This window comes from Pinus tabuliformis, chromosome X (assembly GCF_031772625.1).
Source record: "Pinus tabuliformis cultivar Carrire ecotype Pingquan chromosome X, CPIR1, whole genome shotgun sequence".
NCBI lineage: Eukaryota > Viridiplantae > Streptophyta > Pinopsida > Pinales > Pinaceae > Pinus > Pinus tabuliformis.
Genome location: NC_142308.1, coordinates 470,252,791 through 470,272,625, shown reverse-complemented (window position 1 = coordinate 470,272,625; position 19,835 = coordinate 470,252,791). Strand labels below are relative to the sequence as shown.

The 19,835-nt window shown below is 37.3% G+C and overlaps 1 pseudogene; it reads left to right on the top strand.

Moving 5' to 3' along the window:
- The first annotated feature begins 14,096 nt into the window (after positions 1 to 14,096).
- On the top strand, positions 14,097 to 16,279 carry LOC149140710 (serine/threonine protein phosphatase 2A 57 kDa regulatory subunit B' beta isoform pseudogene; annotated as a pseudogene).
- The last annotated feature ends 3,556 nt before the right edge of the window (positions 16,280 to 19,835 follow it).

The following is a 19,835-nucleotide window of genomic DNA, read 5'->3' as shown; positions in this document are numbered from 1 at the left end:
GGATTCCAGCCACTATGCCCCATTGATGTGGCCATGCCACTTGCAGCTACTCACATGAATTCAGCTCATGTCCAGTCCGAAACAGATAAGGCCACCAGCTTCATTGAGCGCATCCAACATATTCGCCAGCAGGTCCATGACATTCTTGAGAAATCAAATGCCAAGTACAAGCAGCGACATGATCAACACCGGGTGCCACACAAGTTTCAGGTGGGCGACAAAGTCTGGTTGCATTTGCAAAAGGAACGCCTTACTGGAGCCTATCGGAAATTGAGACCACTTCGATATGTTCCTTACACCATTACTAAGGCTATGGGAGACAATGCATTTGAGCTCAGCATTCCCCCATTCCTTGGCCTGCACCCAGTGTTCAATGTGGACCGCCTTCGGCCATACTTTCCACCATTGCTAGACACATCCGACATTGCAGAACAGCTCAAACCCACAGAATTAAATCCAGATTGCATGGAACAAGCTGCAACTGATCGGATCATGGACACACAGATCAAGAACACTCGCCAACAGCATATCCAACTGTATCGAGTTGTCAAAGCAGGCCAACTCCTTCAGCAGGGCAAGTGGCTCACCAGGGAACAAGTTCAGCAGAGGTTTCCTCATCTCATGGAGGAGCTCAACGCAATGGGGACCATTGCTTCCTAAGGGGGGAGGAATGATCTAGGTGGATATTGGTGGCCACCTGCCAGGTCCACCTGGACCCCCACCATTGTCTTTCTCAGCATTTTCAGTTTCCTTAATTGTAGCACAGTTTACTATTTTTAGCAGTTTTTCGGGTCCTGAACTTCCGAAGCCGTTTTGAGGCCCTAAACGACGTTTTTTTGGAATTCAGGGGCGAGCGAGCCATATGTTACCTCCCAAAGTGGTAGTACTCGGATAGATCTTTCTAACGAGCTATCGTACGCGTCAAACGGAGATCGTATGCCAAAGTTACGACCCCGGGAAATTGATGTACCAATTTACCCAAAAGGGGCCCACAATTTGGCGTTTCATCTTCTAGGGTTAGGTTTCGGTATGTGAAGGGTTTTCCATTGTTTCTCAACAATAAATAGGCCTTCGAGCCTCATTGTAATACAGTTCAGAACAGTTCAGAGGCATGTAGCCATCACATCTCTTCTCAGAGATAAGCTACCATCGCCCTAGCTAGTTTATTGCCATTTCTGTTTGTAAGCATATGTCAGTATTTTCCATTAATGAAATGAAGTATTATTTCCGCTGCATCTTTGTGTATATGGTTATCTCTGTAATTTGTTGCGTTCTTGCTTAAATCTGGATCACCTGAATAATCTTTCTTCTTTCACTAGGAAATAAATGTGGAGGTAGTTTCCTTGTAACCAAATAGTTAACTATATCTGCATACCAAGGAGTCTTAGTAGTTACTGCAAATAAATATTCATCATAAAACTTATCCTCTACAGGATAATCCTCTTTAGTATTCTGAATCCTAGACAAGAAATCAGCTACTGTATTTTGTTTCCCTGGTCTATCCAACACAGTAATATTAAATTCCTGTAAAAGTAGGAGCCATCTTGTAACTCTGCCATTAGTAACAGGTTTGTTCATTAGATATCTAATCGCAGAATGATCAGTATGAATAAAGGTTTCATAGCCTGTTATATAGTGTCTAAACTTATTAATTGCATGAACAACAGCTAGGAACTCTTTTTCAGTTACAATATAGTTCAATTCAGTGGAAGTCAAATTTCTACTGGTATAGTAAATGGCATAAGGAACTAAATCTTTTTGACCCAACACAGCTCCTAGAGCTGTATCTGAAGCATTTGGAGAAATATGGAAAGGGAGTTTCCAATTTGGTCCTCTCAAGATAGGCGCTTCAGATATTCTTGTTTTCAAAGTTTCAAATGCTGATTGACAATCAGGATCCCATTTAAATTCACAGTCTTTTGTAAGCAGTTTGAAGAGTGGAGATACTATTTTAGTGAAGTTTTTTATAAATCTTCTATAGTATCCAGTAAATCCTAGAAAACTTCTAACATCTTTTTGACAATTTGGAATAGGCAATTTGGAGATGACTTCAACTTTTGATCTGTCAACTTTAATCCCATCCTCTGAAATATGATGTCCTAAAACAATACCTTCAATAAACATCATAAAGCATTTTTCATGGCTTAATGAAAGGTTTGTCTCTTTACATCTTATAAGGACTTTTTCCAAATTTTCTAATGCTTCTTCAAATGAATTACCATAAACTGTAAAATCATCCATATAAACCTCTACACAATCATGGATTAGATCAGAAAATATTCCTAGTACTGCTCTTTGGAATGTTGCGGGTGCATTACATAATCCAAAAGGAAGCACTCGATAAGCAAAAGTTCCCCATGGACAGGTAAATGTGGTCTTGTCTTGATCCTCAGGTGCTACCTGAATTTGATTATAACCACTAAAACCATCTAGAAATGAGAAGTACTTTTTGCTTGCTAATGTATCTAATACTTGATCGATAAAGGGCAAAGGAAAGTGATCCTTCAAGGTTGCTTTGTTCAATTCCCTGTAATCAATGCATACCCTCCATTTACCATTCTTTTTGGGTACTATAACCAAAGGAGAAACCCATCGGCTATCTGAAATTGGATAAATGAAGTTTACATTGAGTAGTTTTTGGAGCTCTTCTTTCACTATCTCCTTAAGATTTGGATTCATCCTTCTCTGAGATTGTCTGATTGGTCTACTATTTTCCTCAATATAGATATGATGGATGCAAGTCTTAGGGTCAATACCTTTCATATCAGTATACTCCCATGCAAATGCAGTAGAATGTTTTTGCAAGATTTTGGTTAGCTCTCCCTGTTGTGATTTTTCCAAGTTTTTGTTGATATTCAATATTTTACTTGGAAAAATCTCAATGGTAGAACTACCAAACTCTTCTATAGAGTAAAGAGACATTTGTCTTGATGATAAATACTCAATGTCAGAATCTAACTGAAATTGTGTGTAGTCATATTCTGAAGATGTTTCAAAATTTTCTAATGTGTTCAGAATTTGACTATCTTCACTGATTTCAGAAATGGTAAAGACAGGTTGTAAAGTGTCCTCATCATCGACCCATTCATTGTCTTCTACTTCTGTAATTGCTTTTGCTGGAGGATACAAATTGAATTTCTTTGTTGAACTACCATCAGAAATGTACATATCCCCAAATCTACAACTAATGAAAGCATCAGCTGTGACTAGCCAAGGTCTTCCTAAGATGAGTGGGTGCCCTCCTAAATTACTCTTGGGAGTCAAAATCATGAAATCTACTGGATATTCCCAATAATATAAGGAGACTGAAATATGTTTTAATACACCATCTGGTTTGATTATTGATCTATCTGCAAGTTGCAGTAAGGTAGGTGTAAAAAGAAGATTAGGAAGTTTTAGCTATTCCATAGTCTGTCTACTCATAATGTTGATAGCAGCCCCTAAGTCAATCAAAATATTTGGAATTTCTACCCCATTTATATGTGTCTCGACAATTGGACTTCCTGGATCTACATATTTCTGCATGGTAATTTTTCCCATCATAATATCTGCAATTTTTCCTACCAAGTGAATTCTTCTTATATCCCTTGGTTTCCTTCCTGGTCTTTTGAGACTCAACTCCTTTATTGTTTTTGCTAGAATAGGAATCTCTCTAATGGCTTGTAGCAAGGGAATCTTGATACAGACATTCTTTAATTCATCTAGGAAATCATAGTCAGGCAACAAGATTTGTTTTTCCACCCCTTTGTTAATTTGTAATATTTCAGGGAAAGGAGGTGTAGATGAAGATGTAGGTTGCTCAACTATAGGAGTTGTGGGGTTGACTCTTTTTCTTTTTATTTGTGAATGGTTGGGTTTTGAAGAGATGCTTCTTCGGAACCTTTATTAGCTTTAAGAGAATCCTCCTCAGAGGTATCTTGCTTTTGAATATCTATACAAGGTTTTTCTAAAACTCTACTAGACCTGACTTCTACATCGTTGAGAGGAACAATCATATAGGTAGGAAATTGTTGTCCTTCTACCATGTAAGCATTCTGAGGATTTTTGTTATTGGGATTTGGCAATGGCTGGGCTGGTAGTTGATTTGTCTTTTGTTGAAATGGAAGCAAAAGTTGAGAATTTGGATTTTGTTGAGAAGGTTGATGTTGCGGAAATGGTAATGAAAGCTGTGGATTTTGATTTGGAATTTGTGGATTTTGTTGATTTTGAAATGATGGAGGATATTGATCAAATTGAGCAAATCTTCCATAAGGATTTTGCATCCCTTGTGCCCATGATTGGTATGGATTTTGAGATTGGGAACAAGGTTGTTGCCAAGAATTCCAATTTGGTGGGAGCTGCAAGTTCATAGGATTGTTAAATCCTTGATTTGTGGCCCCTGCCATGGTCTTCTTGAAACAAAACAAAGGGATTCTATTGAATTTGGATCTCCCTGAAAGACAGCTTTGAGCCCAGGAATTGAAGGACAATCCTTGGTCTCATGGCTTTCTGAGAAAGTCACACGTCTCTACAACTTTTGCATCCAAGGGATATTCCCTTAAAGCATGTTTCTTTCTACATTTTGGACAAAATATGGCTAAGGCTTCGACTTCTGCTTTCTGCGTGTTTTGTATTTTAAGGGTGTCGAGTTGTTCACTAAGGCTCCCTAGAATATCAATTTTGAACTCATTAAGCATATTGCCAATCTCTGCCCTACTTACTGATCCGGTTGCAGATTTGTTTGCTCTAATAAGAGAAGGATCTCTAGGCCCTTTTTCAGTTTTAGATTTTCCCCTTGAGAGATGAACACATAGTTCTACTATGTCATGAAGTGGAAGTTGAGAAATATCTCCCTTCCCCATCATGTTTAAAATATCTATCCATTCATCTCTAATGGATTTCAATAGAAGGGCTTTCAAGGTTTCCTTATCTAAATTACTCATTTTTACTCTCTTTAAGTTGTATTGAAATCTTTCAAGTAAATCCTCCAAGTTTTCATCTTCTTTTTGCATCATCTTGAATACCTCATCCTTATGATTGGTGGGCGTACAATAATCCAAGTATCTATCCAAAAATGTTTGTTTCATATCATTCCAAGTTCTAATAGATTGAGTGACTAATCCCATGAACCATTTCAAAGCTGCTCCTTTCAATGTTGAAGGAAACAATTTGAGTTTTTGAGAGTCTTCCATATAGTCATAGGTTCGGCACAAGACTTCAAACTCAAATAGAAATATTTCAGGATCCTCACTTCGCAACCCATAGAAGTTTGGGAGGACAGATGGTGAAATATTTTTCATCGTTGTATGGGTCTCCTCATCGGCTATAGGAAATCCAAATGAGTTATCTCCATCCCTATTTTCTCCATTGTTACCCCTACCTCCTCTATTGTTCCTCCTCCTCTACCTCTACCTCTACCTCCTCCTCCAAATCCGTTTACTACTTCCTCTGTCATGATAGTTTCCTCAAAGTTCTCAGAGTCCTCTGGTTCTTCTATTAATGGCGAATGAGGAGGAATTTCTCCCTCTTCTTCAAGTGATTCTACTTCTTTGATTACAATATGTTCCCCTGTAGAAGTGAAGAAAGGTTCTTTTCCTAGGTCAGATTTGATGGATAGTGTGGGAGAGTCTCCTAATTCAGCTGTTGCCCCTTGAATTCCAGGAATCCTAAGGTTGGGAGTGTGAGTTGGAGATGATGGAGGTGTATCTTGTCTAGGCCTTGAAGTAGCTGGAGTTGTAAAAATCGAACTTTTGGCCCTAGCTATAAACCTTCCCTTAGAATCTCTTGCTCTATGCATGTCATTTTTTTTTTTTTTAATTTTTTCAAAGTCGGGCTAATAATTCTCTTTCTGATCTTCTAGGTCACACTAGGTGCAAGAAGAGAGCATAATCAAGAAATTATTAAACTAACAGCTATCTTTTCTGATCCTCCATATCACACTAGATGCAAGAGGAGAGCATACTTCAAGAAGTTATCAATTTTTTTCCCTTTTTTTTTAAAGAGATTGGCTACCTAGTTACACTTACCCGGCAACGGCACCAAAATGTTTGGTCAATTTAGTGTGTCCTAAATTGCTACATTAATTATCAATCCGGGAGTCGTAAACTGATGAAGTGTGGTGCACTATATGTGCAAGATAGTCTCTTTCTTATGTTTTTGTCGTTTTTCAGTTTTTATTTTGTTTTGGGGGTTTTTATTTTCGTTTATCTCCTAATGTGAATGGAGTCCCTATTCCTGAGTCTCTAAAAGGCAAGTATGGTTATAGATTTTAAGGCGATTGTGTCCTCTATAATGGTTCCCAAAACTTAACACTTCAGAAGGTCTTTAGAACATACTAGTGATGAAAGTAGTACTTGAACAAGAATGAAAATGTGCTGCTATTTAAAACAAGTAAATAATGAACTACTGCTCATGAAACTATCATCTCTGCTGCTGTCTAAATAAAGAAAAAAATGATTTAAGCTACTGCACTCAAAGAAATTAAAAATTGTAAGGAAAGTAAAACTAAAATCAAATTACACATTCATAATTTGATCCCTCGCCAGTACTCCAGCTATGGCTTTCAGAGGTAACTGACAATGATATGAGCAATTTAATATCTAATTGTAGAAAAGTCAAACTAAAATCAAATTACACATTCATAACTCGATCCCTCGCTGGTAGTCTAGCTATAGCTTTCGGAGGTAACCGTCAATGATATGAGCAATTTAATATCTAACTGCAGAAAAGTAAAACTAAGATCAAATTACACATTCATAATTCGATCCCTCGCTAGTAGTCTAGCTATGGCTTTTGGAGGTAACCGTCAATGATATGAGCAATTTAATATCTAAGCTAACTAATAAAGCAAGGAAACAAAACTGAAATCAACAAAACAGAACTAGAATTAAAAACTAGGAAAAGTAAAGTCAGCGGAGAATTAATCCCATGCCATTAGTCGTTGTGAGAATTATGTGCAGATGCCCGGGCTGCCTACTCTATCATGAAACATACATGCACTAATCAGTGTTATACAAAGCTATAAAATCATGAACAGAAGTGGAATGTTAATGCCATGACAATTGAACTATACACAGGTGGAATATATGCAAATGGAAATAAGGAAACTTTACAACAACAAGAGAAACAAAACCTCAGCGTACAGGGGCCCTCTGCACAGCCTCGGTCAATAGGCTATCAATCCAAGCTTATGTTCAAACAATCATGTAGAAACAGAGTCTTTTCATATATTTCATAATATAGTTACAACAATAAAACTAGTGTCACGACACAGTGGGCTTGAACAGCAAAAATTACATTCAAAAACTAAGACCTATGCGTTATATAAATGCGTTATTTATAACAAAGTTTACATAACTGTTTTCTTGTAGAACTGCATGAACAGGGAACACGTAAAAGATAGTGTCCATGGATTTAGCGTACTGGTTGTCGAAAATATTAAATCTATCAACTTGTGGCTATTAGATTCTCGTCATGGGTCAGTCTACAGATGGCAACAGACCCTAGAGAGTTAGGAACGGCCACGCATCCTTCAAAATCCTTCACGTGCTGGAAAATAGAGTCTGGCTGCGATAGGACTCTTACGTAGGACCACCGTTGACCACAACTTCTCTTGATGAATTCAGCTGAACCAATAGGACCTGATCCATATCCAGGTCATTTCTAACTTGCCCATGTGGCTTGTTTTGCCTGGTGACACCTACAACATAGAGTTTAACAAAAACAGCTGCAGAAAGTTGAATCAGTTGCAGAAAGTGACTGGATTCCATAGCTAATGAGCAAAATCTAGCTCAAATAGCAAACACAAAACATAGTTAGAAAACCATGTTAAATGCTCTTTTAGAATCAATATGCAGTGATTTTGATAGCTTAGGAGCTCCAGGTGAGTGGAAAAAATTCTAAGAAAGTGTGTAGGAGATGTGTAATTTCAAAGCTCTACAGCAATCACGAGCAAAATGACCAAATTTATTACAGTAATAACATCTCACCTTTGACTTGTCAACTCTTTGATTATTGTTGAAGCTTTTGTAGTTGCTTCCACTTGCATGTTCATGCTCTTTTCGATCATCTCTCTGACCACCATATCTTCCGCTTCGTCCTCTACCTCTCGTTCTACTTCTGCCTCAACCTCTGTCTCTTGAAATAAAAACCTGACTTTTGAAAGCGGTCTCTAAAGTGGAACCCTTATTTTTGTCTATCCTTGCCTCATGGGATAGAAGTGATCCCATAAGCTCATCAATTGTCAATAATGCTAAATCCTTGGCTTCTTCTATGGCTGCTACCACAACATCAAATTTAGTAGACAAAGATCGGAGGACCTTCTCAACCACTTTTTGATCTTTTATATCTTCACCATAAATCTTTAACTGATTTACAACAGTGATGACCCGATTCATGAAAGAATCGATGTCCTCTGTCTCTTTCATTTGCAGACTTTCAAAATCTCTCCTAATATTCTGCAATTTAGCAATATTGACTTTGGCCATACCTTTATAGTTTGTCACCAAATTATCCCATGCTACTTTTGCTGAAGACATGGTCATAATCTTCTGGAACACTAATAGGTCCACTCCCTGTTGAATAAGCTGCAACGCATGTGCATTCTTCTTCTTTTCTTTCTTCCATTGTTCCCTCTTTGCATTAGTGAGAGCTTGTTCTTTTTCTTCGTTCATAGATTTTGAAAACCCAAACTTCACATAATCCCAAACATCATGTGCCTGCAACGTGGTCACTATCTTAATGGCCCACATCATAATCTTTCCTGTATACGGTGGGAACTCACGCTGCAAATTTGAAAAAGCCATCTTTCTCCAAAAAAAATTCTCTTCAATTATTTTTTTTCTCTTCTTGTAAGCCTTGTAAAACTCCTTTTCAAAAAAAAAATTATCTTTTTTCAATAAAAACCGTGAGTAATTTTTTTTTTTATTTTTAACTTAAAAAAAATTATTATATAAAAATTATTTATATAAAAACACTTCATATAAAAAATACGGTTTTTAAACACTCTTTGAAAAGAACACTTCTAAAACACAAATTTGAAAGAGCGAGTATTAAAGTCCCACTTGCTTGTGATGAAGCACTTCTTCATACGCATACCCATATGATAACCTGAAAAATATTTAAACGGTAAGTGACTATGACTTTTGACTTTCCAGCCTGAAAATCACTGTTGACTCCGAGTTACGGCAAACACCCACTGTACTGAACGATAGTTTAATGCAAATACAACTTCGAGTTACAACAACGACTGTGCTTTATATCTTTTCCTGTGCTCTTCACAATCGCACAGCTGTGACTGAGCTTGCGCAACAAATATGGTGGCTATGTAGACTGAAGCCAGCCACGACTCCATTAACCAAAAAATAAACTGTGATTCGGCAGATTGCGGCTGCACTCAATGTTTTCTTTGTCTAGTGAAATCTCGTTATGATACCAATTTGTTGGAAAGGCAAAAGAGACAAAAAAAACACAATTTACACATAAAACATGACCTGTTGCTCTTCTATTGATCACACAAAACATATTGATTACAATGAACCTGGTGAAGGGTATTTAAACATTTCCAACTAGCTAACTGCCTAACTACCTAAAATATCTTGACATGCAACTGCATGCAACCTCACACTCAAAGTAGTCTATCACTTAACTCATTTCACTCAAACACTCAATCATGCAATCACTGAGTTAACTGACTCTCTATTTTTAGCTAACTCCTCATGCAGGAGTAATTATCTTCTTATTTTAACAAATTATGTCCGGTCAATTTAAACATAAATGTAAAAGCTCCAGCCTGGTTCCTTCCATTAAGGTTAACACAAAATTTTATTGAAACCTGTTGTATGAATCCTATCTTGGTAAGAGGAGCGTTGAGAGAGTTGAGACCAAGACTACCAAGTGCATCAATTGTCAATCTGGTCTCCCTTATACCTCTTCCCATTAAACTAAAACATAAGTAAAGGAAAATAACATATATAGTCTTCAGGAATAAGGTCGTGCCTATTCCAAGAAAAAACCATTATAATAAAGGAGAAGGACTGAAAAACTGTAAGAAAAGATTCATGCATATGTATATATCTTATATGTGCTTAAACACATAAGTATGAGTGAAATACTCAGATACATTGGTAGCATAATTGAATACATCATAATTAGAAAACCTTTCCTGTTTGATAATGCCATGAGGCATCATGTGGAACCGGAAAAAAATAAATTAAGTGCCCTCTATTCCTCCAAGCAGGGAATTAATAGAACCTTTTAGAAATTACAACAGTGTTAAATAGTTACCTAGAAAAACTCCATGAGGTAATGGTAACGACACCCGAGGAAAACTATAGGATATGATTAGCCATTTAGTCATTTCCATACAGCGAAAATCTTGAAATCGTCCAAACGCTACCACAGAGAAACATTGGAGTGTACCTGCAGCAAATCATAAGGGAATTACTACTATAACTAGGAAACTGCCAAATGAAGAAGTGAAATCAACAATACTATATGATAGCTCATTGTATGCTCAGAGACCTAGGAACAGACTAATGTCGCCTATAGAATGGGTGGGAACTGGGTCATAACCTTAGTTCAAACCCTGCAAAACGAAGGTGATAGAACTTAAATGAAAATTATATAAACATCCAACAGCGGTTCCAGAAAAGTAACCCCAATGCAAGAAGTTACTTGGAGAAATGAAGTTACGCGGAGACTGTTCTTAATGAGAGGAAGTGTGGGATGAAGCCCTCACTGCAACCATCAAATATGGAGTACCCTAAGGACAGATTTAGGTGAAGTAGGTGAAGTAGACCCTGCAGAGGATGGCAACTAGAAGTGTTAAACTGAGGGCATGACAAACCCTATTCCAGTTAAGAAAATTGGGGAAAAGGTTTACCCTGTGACGTAGCTCACCTGCATAGATTGAAGGTTCCAGAATGTCGAAACGGAGCAACTGTGGAAGTTGCAGAGCACAACGAGGAGAGAGCACTCCGCAAATGAGGGATCTGGGCAGCAGAGGGAACATGGGTTGGTTACCCTAACCACCTGCTGTGCTTCCAGAACCATTGCATTAGAAACCCTATGATCAACACCCCGGATTGTTCCAACTAGTTAGCACCTCAACTGACAATTGTCAATCGCAACCTTTCTCAAGAATATGAATAGGTCATGGGATGAATATGAATATGTCAATGTCAATGACAATTGTGAACATTCCGACGGGTTAATGAAAGTTTTTAGATACAGTGATTTATTATCTTATTTGGACAACCTCTTTCCGAGGCGGGGAAGCAAAAATATAGGTTATATGTATTTATTTATTTTAGATTGTTGATAGATCAGCTTAATGCTAACATTAATGCTAACATTAATTCTAGGCATTTAATGCTAGGGATGTTCTCTGATATCATGCCTAATACTTGGGATGTTCAGGTGGCAAACAGACATGTTCAGTTGGAAATTCTAGGCATTTAATGCCGGGCATCTAATGCTTGGGATGTTCTCTGATATCATGCCTAATACTTGGGATGTTCAGGTGGCAAACAGACATGTTCAGGTGGAAAACAGACAGGTGGCCTGCATGAATATGCGTGTGGCAAGGGGAGAGGTGGCGAGAGGAGAGAAGGGCCTACATGATGATGTGCGTGGCTAGAGGAGGCCCTCTAGCCAGAGGAGACGAGGGCCTGCATGAAGATTGGGCATGGCGAGCCTTTCTCAGCAACAGTTTCTTTGCAACAACTACCATTACCTTTCTCTGCAATATTTTCTCTACAACAGCTATGCATACAGTTTCTCTGCAACAGCTATGGATACCGAATTCAAATGCAAGGATCATTACCTTTCTCTATGGCTTCTGTAGCATACTACAGTCACACACCAGAGGAGACAAGGGTCTGCATGAAGATGCGTGTGGTGAGCCTTTTTCAGCAACAGTTTCTCTGCAACAGCTACCATTACCTTTTTCTGTTACCATTACTTTTCTCTGCAACAACTATGCATACAGTTTCTCTGCAATAGCTATGGATAACGAATTCAAATTTAAGGATAATTACCTTTCTCTATAAGGTACTAGGTTTGTTTGGTAGGCAGGTTCGTTTGCTTGTACTAGCTTGCACTAGCTCTTGGTAAAAACCAGCCATAAAAGCATGTAAGAAGTCATGATAATCGTTATGCTTCGCAGCGTTCTCTTGTTGGGTTGTACGAAGAACCTTCTTTATATGATGCCACCTGCTTGAGCCTAGAACTAACCTGTTTAGGCAAAGCCCTTTCTGCCCAGATCAGTCTGCATAAGGCACATCCGCCGATATACGTATAGGAACATGGGTACATAATATTCAATGTAATCCAGGTCAATGCGTAAAGCCAAGGCAAAGGCAAGGTTGTTCTTACACAGATGTCCATGTCTTTCATACTCGTAAGCTGCTAGTCCTATCTTTTTTATTTCTCGGCAGCCTCCTTGCTTGCCGGTGTCATACTCGTAAGTTGCTGCTCCTATATTTTTTATTTCTTGGAAACCTCCTTGCTTGCCGGCGTACTGGGAATCGATACTTTCGACGAATCCATACTTTCGACACCTGGCCTGCTCATTCCTGGGACAAAGCCAAATAGCCAAATTACTTTGGTTTGTGGTGACATGATATAAATTACCTTTACTTTTATTTTTAATTTTCAATTTTATTACTTTTATTTTTATTTTTCAAGTTTATCGATGAATGAATAGGTCATGGGATGAATATGTTTCAACTAGATGCTAGTTTTCCTAAAGCACCCAAATTCAAATTCAGGCAGTTTTATCTGTCCCTGCTGGTACTTTCTGCAAGCCCAAAACTTCAACAGATGTTGCAACATCGCCTGAGTTGGCACAATAGGCTTGTGGATGACCTTTTCCAGTTGTGGCTGTAACAAATTGTTCTTCAGAGTGGTTCTTTCTATTAACCTTTTCACATAATCATTAATTTGTTGAATTGGCAACTGTCTTCAATAGTCTTCACTCTTTCGTGTCTTTTTGGCTGTGTATTCTTTTCACCTCTAGTTGTCGCTGTGCATTGAACACACATCTATGGAATCTAAAGACTTTAGATCTCAAGAATGGCTCTGAGCTACATGGTATGGTTGCATCTTCCAGCATTCTTTTTGCAAGATGAGGGCTTAGTTTTGTCACTCTTTCAGGCAAGCGTGCTCATTCCTTTCAAGCGAGAGTGTCACTTCTAGATTGCATCTATATCCAATTAGTGAATATGTCAGAATGTCTTCCTCGCGCATTTACTGCACCACAAGTACCATAGAGGTGGTCTTTCACTTCTACTCACAAGGGCTGCCTTCTACAATTCACTAGGGCCACCTTCTACAATTCAACAGTGAACACATGTTAGAATGTCTTCTTCAAATTTCTATGATGAAATGCATATGGTTACTTAAGGTGGCATGTAGATTTTGGACTGTGATTTTTCAAGGCCGCTTTCTATGATCTAGTAGATATGCCAGAATTTCTTTCTCACCCTTTCTGTGATGAAATGGATAAGGTGGCTTGCAGGCTTTATATTTTATTTCGAAGCTAGTTGTGGCTTCGACCTCGACCTGATCGTGTTCATCGTGGCCTTTTATACTGCGATTTTCCCATGCTTTCAGGCCAACCAGATTCATTAGACTATCATAGCTCCTGGAGTGCACGCTACTTGGCCTTTGGCTTTGATCATGACCATTAGGAGTGGCTACATGATGCGCGTGTTATTTTCCTGAATTAAGATCAAAGATCTGTATGTTTACAAAATCTCAGAATCTCATGATTGCAACAAAGCCCTAGAATATTAGTGTATTAGACTTGGAAATGGTAATTTTCTGCTGAAGTATGTTTTTTAGTGAAATTTATATGCTTGTAAATTGGTTCTAAGGATGCACGAGACAGAGAAACAAGTAATGGCTTGTGAACGAAAAGAAAGATCCCCATGTCTACATCTGAGGCAACACAAAAACCATATAATGATTAGTAGCTGAATCTTCTTGTTGAATATCGTGACTAGTGGTATATGCTTATGAGCTGAGATTTGTCAGCTTGTGAAGGATTTCAAGGAGTCAGTTTTGGAACAGAGAAACAGGGGCCTAAAGCTTCTTCAGAGATTTTTTCCAAACTAATGGGCAGGCGGTTGTACCGCAAGCCCTTGAAGTCTGAGAGCAATGGAACGAATGTAATAGCACCACCACCAGTGAAAGCGGTGGATGTGCCTTCCTCTGCGTCCATAGATCAAGCAGTTGCACCTGTGAAAAATGGATTGAAATGTTTGAATGATGATGCCATACAGCCGTCAGTTGGCAGACCAGAGTTGCTAGAGGCCATAAATCATGACCCAGGGAACAAAACTTTTGTCATGGTACTGAGCTCTGTAGCTGCCCCGTTGACATCTCAAATCAAAGAGAATGATGTGATTAATGCTGAATCTGATCATTCTTCCAATGGTAGTCTAAGCCCCACTGCAAATTTACCATTGTTGAGAGATGTTCCTTAGTTTGAAAGACAGGATCTCTTGATTAAAAAATTGAATCTTTGTTGTCTCCAATATGATTTCTCAAACCCTAAAGAAAATATTGCAGAGAAAGAGATCAAGCGGCAAACCTTACTGGAGCTTGTTGACTATGTTCGGTATGGAGCAGGCACACTCAAAGAAAGATTCAGGGGGAGATTGCCAAAATGTTTGCTTCAAATCTTTTTCGTTCCTTGCCTCCAGCTTGCCATGAAAGTATAGGATTAGAAAAATTTGACCGGAAAGAAGAAGATCCCTGTATGGATCGTGCATGGCCACATTTGCAGATAGTGTATGAATTCTTGTTGCAATATATAATTTCTAAAGATACAAATCCCAGATTAGCCAAGAGGTATATAGACTGCTTCTTTGTATCGCGATTGCTCAACCTATTTGATTTTGAAGACCCTAGAGAGAGAGGGTATGCAAAAACTATATTGCATCGCATTTATGGAAAATATATGATGCATCAACCATTTATACGGAAAGCAATTAACAACATATTCTATCGATTTATTTATGAAACTGAGAGACACAATGGCATTAGTGAGCTGTTGGAAATTCTGGGTACAATAATAAATGGTTTTGCATTACCTCTAAAAGAGGAACATAAACTCTTTTTAAGCAGAGCTCTTTTGCCTCTGCATAAGCCTAAATGCTTTGCTCTCTATCATCAACAACTATCATATTGTATCACTCATTTTGTGGAAAAGGATTTGACATTAGTGGATACTGTTATTAGGGGTCTACTAAGGTATTGGCATGTCACAAATATCCAAAAGGAAGTTTTGTTCCTGGGAGAACTGGAGGAAGTTATAGAAATAACGAAATCTTATGAATTCCAGTCTTTCATGGTACCTCTGTTTCGGCAGATAGGCCGCTGCCTCAATTTCTCACGTTTCCAAGTTTGTAATTGAATTTTCAAATTCCATTTTTGAAGCATTCCTATTTTTTATTGTCAGATTTGTATATTTCCTTTCAGAGGTGGTGTTGGCTTGATTCATTCTGGTTAAAATTGTACAAGATTTTATATTTTAATTTCTTCACATTCAATTTGAAGGTTTGCTGAGTTCAAATAAAATTGCAACTGTGGGGACACAACAATTTATATTTTATTTACTCGGAGATCTAGGTGGTAGTTTCTTGCCTCCTTAGCATTCTCCCTTTTGAATTTTATAATCTAGGTATTCGTCCTGGTCAACTAATAGTCCAGAGCCACGAGTGTTAGCTTCACATATAATTTTTAGCTCCCTAGAGAATAATTTTGCTATCCCCTGCTTGTTGTTCTGAGTTATTGACACTTAGTCAGGTCCTTCAGTTGTTTGCAAAGTCCTCTTGCAGCAATTTAAGATAATTGTTAGTGAAGTTTAAAGGCATTCACAAACTTTATCAGGTTTGTTTGCTTAATTTTATTGGTTGCTAAGGTAGAAAATTGGCAAGTGGCAGAGTGGGCTCTTTTCTTCCGGAGCAATGATCACATTGCCAACTTGGTAGCTGAAAATCGAAACGTCATCCTTCCTCTCATTTTTGAAGCATTAGAGAAGAATACAGTATGCCACTGACATCAGGCAGTGCATGGCTGTACAATGAATGTAAGAAAGATGTTCATAGATATGAATGAAAACTTGTTCAAGGATTGTCAGCGAAAATTCCAGGAGGATGAAGCAAAGGCAAGAGAAATTGAAGAGAAGCGGGAATTGATCTGGAAGCATCTGGAAGCTATGGCCACATCAAGTGGTCCGAGTGAAGAGTCAATTATAGTTACTGTCATGGTTCATGTCTGCACGCGCCAGTGATTTCAAACTCTCTGCTATGAATGAACTTTTGTGCAACTTTGGCTTCTATCATAAGTAATTATTTGGTCATTTATTAGCCACAACTCTCATTTCTCCTGGCTGTACAGGATTTTTACGCTTATGAAAGGTTTTGTTCTAGCTTTATCTTGGGACTTCGACATCCTCTTAATGCTCTGACTAGCTCCTTACACTTCAGATAAGGTCTTATTAGTTGGCATTTTTTCTGTTTGATCTTTTGTGTCTTCAATCATGGCTTCAGTATTCCTGGATATGGTCTCAATGATAACCACTCTTTTCACCTCGAATAAATAAGATGGGATACCGAATGATCTCAGCTTATGCATTGCCTTGTCTGAATAGCATCCCGACTATTGTTTCTCCTTTGCAAGCGAATGTCCCTGTTTGTCTGGTCTTCTTTGGGCGAGCGTGTCCCTGTTTATCTGGTCTTCTTTAGGCGAACGTGAGATTGCCATCAGAAAGGAATTCTACTTCTGCTTTCTGCTTTGGATGACCTGCGACTGGTGCTGGCTTTCGAACAACAAGCTCCCAAAGATCGAAGAGTGAGTGGGACTAATTCAAGTAAGTAAGCAAGACCTTACAGCCCATCATATGCATAGATAGATCTCTAAAGATAGAAATCTCTCTCAATCTCTACATCTCTAGATCAATATACAGAACTAAGTAGGTATGCATGGTGAGTCTAGTAAACAGAACAGGTCATGCACGTGGGAGGAATGCACGTGGGAGGAAGGCCTGTAGGCTCTTTCACCTTCTTCTCCCTCTTTGCTCAATTGAACATAATTCTACCCATCATGCCGATGGATTTAACTACTATCATTCTGGCTGCTTTCTCTACTTTTCATTTCAACTACATTCGTTGCTTTGAGGATACTTTACTTTACACAAACATACTTTTATGACCTACATTTTATGACCTACATATTGTTCTAACCCAGTGCTATGGCTGATTTTTGTGCAGGTCACTGCTTTGATTCCCATGGAACTAAGTCACATGACACTAAGAATATTACACAAAATACGTGAATTTAAAACCTGACTGTCTATTGGTCATTGGTCTTAAAGCCCAAATGCTTGTTAGTCTTAGATTGTATTACACAGAATACATGGATTTAAAATTTGATTGTTTGTTGGTCTTAGATTGTATTTGGCTACTCCTTCCTCATACAGATGCATTTTCTTGAAGCTCCCCATGGCAGGGACTTGCTGCGATGCAGCCCTTCTTGTTTGATCGGGAACTTAATTATATGCGGTCATATCATTGGAAAAAAATTGTAATGATAATTTTTTTATGTATAATATATGATAATTTTTTTATGTATAATATATTTTGGTTTAGGCAGTTACAATGTATGGGATCTCATTATTATGGGATATAACGGATTCACCTCTGAGCAAAGATTTAACTAATAAAATCTACAAAAATGCAACTTTGGTTTAGGCAGTTACAATGTATGGGATCTCATTATTATGGGATATAACGGATTCACCTCTGAGCAAAGATTTAACTAATAAAATCTACAAAAATGCAAATACTTTATTTTTTAAAATTTAATTTTTTTTTTTAAATCCATCTTCTTACTAATAAAATCTACAAAAATGCAAATTCTTTATTTTTTTTTAAATTTAATTTTTTTTTTAAACCCATCTTCTTACTAATAAAATCTACAAAAATGCAAATACTTTATTTTTTTAAATTTAATTTTTTTTTTTTAAACCCATCTTCTTAATTACTAAAATAATTTATGAAATAATTTTATTTTTTTTATTTTTTTTGTTTTACAAAATAATATTATTTTGATAATGAATTTATATTTATCATAACTATTTAAAGTTAGTGAAAATAAATATTTAACACATTTTAAAATTATGAAGAAAATTCAACAAATTATTTTTCATTTGTAATATATTTTGTTTAATTGGCCCATAGGCGGGCCTGGAGTATGCCCTAAAACTGCTTCTGCTTGGCTAAGAGCTCGTCTTCCTTGGACGTAAGGAAACAGGTTAACGGCCCAAGACCCAGAGGCATCTGGCAGGAGTGAAAGCCTGCTCCCTTACGGACCACCAGCGGGTTATTTCAGGTGGCGTGGTTTTCCTTGATAACAGTGATGTGTCAACTGACATTCGCGGATAGCAGCCAGAGATGGCTGTCCTCACTGTTGGTTTGACAAACTGAGTTTGATAGGTTTTTCCACCTTTAAAAAAAAAAAAAAAAAAAAAAATGGCCCATAGGCGTGTCTATATCGATCCTGCCTAGATGTACCGACGTTGACTTAAGAGGAAATATTTTTAATTTGTGGAATACCGCGTTTCTTCTTATTGCGTCCAGGTTCATTGTTCATTACATTCGGATTCATTTGTATAATAACCACTTGATTAATATAAAATTAATTTCCAAATTTTAATATAATTTTAAGAATTTTAATAAGATTATTCATCTGAAACAATTATCAATGTTTTGAGGTGGAGCCTCCTTGCCATGTAACCATTGTCATTTGAGATTTTACTTATTCAATGGATAATTACTTGTTTCGTTAAACAAGTTGATGAAACATAAGAAAATATGTACGTTTATCATTATTTTTTTGGAAAATGTTAGATGTTCAACAATTTGACAGGGATTGGTTCAATATGAAAATCAATCATGGTCTAACGTCACATTATGACAAGGATTGTCTTAATATGAAAATCAACCATGGTCAACCATGTTTATTTTAGTTTTTATAATATTTATCTTAGGATTTATATACATTGGGTTTATAATATTATTATTAATTCTTTGGGTTTATTATTCCGTTGGGTTTATAATATCGATCTCTAGGGTTTCTTATTCCTTTAGGTTTATAATATTGATCATGGTCAACCATGTTTTATAAATTCAATCATGGTCACCCATCGTCAACCATAGTTTATAAAATCAATCATGATCAACCATGGTTAATCATGGTCATCCATGCTCCTACATCACATTTTGACAAATATTGTCTCAATATGAAAAACAATCATTGTTTCCACCATGGTCCAATGTTGCATAATGACAAATATTGTTTAAATATGATAATCATGGTCAACCATGATCAACCATTGTCAATCATGGTCAACCTTCGTAAACCATGTTTAACCATGTTTTATAAAATAAAACATTGTCATCCATGGTTAATCATGGTCAACCATGGTCTAACGTCGCTTTGTGACAAAGATTGTCTTAATATGAAAATCAACCATGATTAAGCATGGTCAACCATGGTCCAACACCGCATTAGGAAAATGATTGTCTCAATATGAAAATAAACCATGGTCAACCATGTTTATTTTAATTTTTATAATATTTATCTTAGGGTTTATATACCTTGGGTTTATAATATTAGTCCCTTGGGTTTAATATTATTCCCTCGGGTTCATTATCACATGGGGTTTTTGTATTAATCCCTTGGGTTTATTATTTCCTTAGTTTTATAATATCAACCCCTTTGGTTTCTTATTCCCTTTGGTTTATAACATTAATCCCTTGAGTTTATGATTTCCTTGGGTTTATAAT